Source organism: Ovis aries, chromosome 3 (genome assembly GCF_016772045.2).
Source record: "Ovis aries strain OAR_USU_Benz2616 breed Rambouillet chromosome 3, ARS-UI_Ramb_v3.0, whole genome shotgun sequence".
Lineage (NCBI taxonomy): Eukaryota > Metazoa > Chordata > Mammalia > Artiodactyla > Bovidae > Ovis > Ovis aries.
In genome coordinates this window covers 154,834,389-154,838,702 of record NC_056056.1, presented here as the reverse complement: position 1 = coordinate 154,838,702, position 4,314 = coordinate 154,834,389, and positions in this window count along the sequence as shown.

Genomic DNA, 4,314 nt, shown 5'->3' with positions numbered 1-4,314 from the left:
ATGATAGTATACATGCTAGAATGCCATTCTCCCAAATCATCCCACCCTCTCCCTCTCCCTCTGAGTCCAAAAGTCCGTTATACACATCTGTGTCTCCTTTGCTGTCCTGCATACAGGGTCGTCATTGCCATCTTTCTAAATTCCATATATGTGTGTTAGTATACTGTATTGGTGTTTTTCTTTCTGGCTTACTTCACTCTGTATAATTGGCTCCAGTTTCATCCATCTCATCAGAACTGATTCAAATGAATTCTTTTTAACGGCTGAGTAATACTCCATTGTGTATGTGTACCACAGCTTTCTTATCCATTCATCTGCTGATGGACATCTAGGTTGTTTCCATGTCCTGGCTATTATAAACAGTGCTGCGATGAACATTGGGGTACATGTGTCTCTTTCCATTCTGGTTTCCTCGGTGTGTATGCCCAGCAGTGGGATTGCTGGGTCATAAGGTAGTTCTATTTGCAATTTTTTAAGGAATCTCCACACTGTTCTCCATAGTGGCTGTACTAGTTTGCATTCCCACCAACAGTGTAGGAGGGTTCCCTTTTCTCCACACCCTCTCCAGCATTTATTGCTTGCAGATTTTTGGATCGCAGCCATTCTGACTGGTGTGAAGTGATACCTCATTGTGGTTTTGATTTGCATTTCTCTAATAATGAGTGATGTTGAGCATCTTCTCATGTGTTTGTTAGCCATCCGTATGTCTTCTTTGGAGAAATGTCTATTTAGTTCTTTGGCCCATTTTTTGATTGGGTCGTTTATTTTTCTGGAATTGAGCTGCAGAAGTTGCTTGTATATTTTTGAGATTAGTTGTTTGTCAGTTGCTTCATTTGCTATTATTTTCTCCCATTTCGAAGGCTGTCTTTTCACCTGGCTTATAGTTTCCTTTGTTGTGCAGAAGCTTTTAATTTTAATTAGATCCCATTTGTTTATTTTTGCTTTAATTTCCAGAATTCTGGGAGGTGGATCATAGAGGATCCTGCTGTGATTTATGTCTGAGAGTGTTTTGCCTATGTTCTCCTCTAGGAGTTTTATAGTTTCTGATCTTACATTTAGATCTTTAATCCATTTTGAGTTTATTTTTGTGTGTGGTGTTAGAAAGTGATCTAGTTTCATTCTTTTACAAGTGGTTGACCAGTTTTCCCAGCACCACTTGTTAAAGAGATTGTCTTTACTCCATTGTGTATTCTTGCCTCCTTTGTCAAAGATAAGGTGTCCATATGTGTGTGGATTTATCTCTGGGCTTTCTATTTTGTTTCATTGATCTATATGTCTGTCTTTGTGCCAGTACCATACTGTTTTGACGACTGTGGCTTTGTAGTAGAGCCTGAAGTCAGGCAAGTTGATTCCTCCAGTTCCATTCTTCTTTCTCAAGATTGCTTTGGCAATTCGAGGTTTTTGTATTTCCATACAAATCTTGAAATTATTTGTTCTAGTTCTGTGAAAAATATGGCTGGTAGCTTGATAGGGATTGCATTGAATTTGTAAATTGCTTTGGGTAGTATACTCATTTTCACTATATTGATTCTTCCGATCCATGAACATGGTATATTTCTCCATCTATTAGTGTCCTCTTTGATTTCTTTCATCAGTGTTTTATAGTTTTCTACATATAGGTCTTTAGTTTCTTTAGGTAGATATATTCCTAGGTATTTTATTCTTTTCGTTGCAATGGTGAATGGAATTGTTTCCTTAATTTCTTTTTCTACTTTCTCATTATTAGTGTATAGGAGTGAATAACATTTTTTAAAAAACTATAGTAGTTTAGCATTTTAAGATATCCACCTTTGCTGGTAATTGTAGAAATGCAAATAAAAACAATGAGATTATTCCCTTTAACCTTTCATTAAAGAAAAGATGAAAATGATTGATAGTATTCTCTATTGCAAGGGTTAGGAATTAGTGCAGTCTTTCCAGAGAGTTATATGGTATCTCATATCAACATTTATTTATTTATTTAAATGTTGAATTTTGTATTTGAGTATGGCCAATTAACAATGTTGTGATCGTTTCACATGAATAGCAAAGGGACTCAGCCATACATATGCATGGATCCACTCTCCCTCAAACGTCCTACCATCCAGGCTGTCACATAACATTGAGCAGAGTCCTCTGGGCTATACAGTAAGTCCTTGTTGGTTATTCATTTAAAAGACAGCAGTGTGAACATGTCCATTCCAAACTCCCTGACTATCCCCTCCCCCCATCCTCTCCCACCCTGGCAACCATGAGTTTGTTCTCCAAGTCTGTGACTCTTTCTGTTTAGCAGGTAAGTTCATTTGTATCATGTCCTTTTAGATTTAATATACGTCTTTTTAGATTCTACATATAATGATCACACCAATTTTTTTTCTTTTTTAATTTAATTTTTATTTTTTTAACACCAAAAACATTTTGTACTAGGGTATAGCCAAAAAACCCGTGGCTGATTCATGTTGATGTATGACAAAAATTGTGGTGACAAAACTGTAAAGTAATTACCCTCCAGCTAAAAAAAAGAAAAAAGTGCTGTGATAGTTGCAGGTGAACGGTGAAGGGAGAGCCACATATATATACATGTATCCATTCTCCCCCAAGCCCCCCTCCCATCCAGGCTGGCACATAACACTGAGCAGAGTTCCATGTGCTATACAATGGGTTTTTGTTGGTTACCTAATTTAAATATAGCAAAGTGTATATGTCCCTCCCAAACTCAACCATCCCTTTCCCCCCATTCTTCCCCTGCCCCGACAACAAGGGTTTGTTTTCTAAGTCTGTGAGTCTGTTCTGTTTTGTAAATAAGTTTCTTTGTATTGTCCTTTTAGATTTCACACGTATGTCTTTTTAGACTCTGCACGTAATGATCACATTAATGTTTTAGATAGGCATATTCTTTTAACAAAAATTTTTACTTCTGAGAATTGATCAAATAATTAGATAGGAATGAGACATACATGAACAAGAATGTTCTTGACCAACTTTACTATATTAAAGAACTAGAAACAATTTTCATCAAAACTGAACAAATGACCACACAGTAGAATCCTTTGGTGCAAGTTAAAATTGGGTCTGGGATTTCTCTGGAGGTCTAGTGGTTAAGGCTCCTTGCTTTCACTGCATGGGTTCCATCCCTGGTGGGAGAACAAAGATCTGCACGCCATGGGTGGTGTGGCCAAAAAAAGGGGGGTCTAATGGAATTTGTTGACATAAAAAGAAGTATTCATTATTTTAAATGAAAAAAGCATGGGTGATCATGGTACTCTCAACAGTATAATTACAAAATGGCTTAAAATATGTCTATGCATGTTAACATATTTGTGTATATCTGGACACTACTTATGTTAACAGTGATTAGATGATTACTTTATCACAGATTTTCACTTTCTTCATCTTGTTTAGTTTTATTATCTAAGGCTTTTACAATAAAGGTGTATTAATAAGAAAAAGCAGTAAAGCTATTTCACTGGTTTGAAAAATATTTAATGGGTTTTTTTGCCGCAAGCAAAGAGACTGAATCAAAATGTCATGTGCCTCTGCAAATGATGACTATTTGAGAGTCTGCAATAGCATCATTTGAGGTTAGCTATCAACAAGCTTGATTAAAATCAGGTTTTACAAAGACTGTTCTCATTTATGCAAGGATACCAAGGGACTGAATGCTGTCTGGAGCCTTGTTTACAATATATTTATAGTCCCACAAAATTTCACCTTCTCTTTGGGCTTTTAGTACCACTTGGGAGGCAATGTGGAGTAATGGAAAAAATACAGATTGTGGAAACAGGACAGAGTCCTCCCTTTCCTACACCCCATCAACTGAATATTTGAGGATGCTTTGTTTGATTAGCTACTTCAACTCAGATTTAGTTTAAGGGATGTTTCTGGCTTTAAAGTGTCTGAAATATAATAGGTATTTCGTGAGCATCTGTAAAATATACATGGAAAGATTTAATGCAATATTTGGATCCAAATGGCTCTCTCCTGTAAATACTAGCTTCTTCCAAGTTACTACAGACTGTCTGCAAAACTTCACTCTCAACAGAGGTTATTCGAATGGCATAAATGTCTTGAATATTTATCATTAATGTATATGAAGCTATATAATTTGCCTCAAGAAGAAACTTTGCTCTGCCCTTTGGTTATTGCAATAAAAACATTACCATTAATAGACAATGGGGACATAGGTCTAGCTTCAGAATCTGCAAGAACTTAGCAGCATCAACTAGTATCTCAGAAAACTAAAAACTCTTCTCACCTAAGAAAAAACTCTCTTCATAATTAAAAACCATTTACCAAGGCTTTTATAAAATATACTGTGGAAGCTGCCTTATTTAA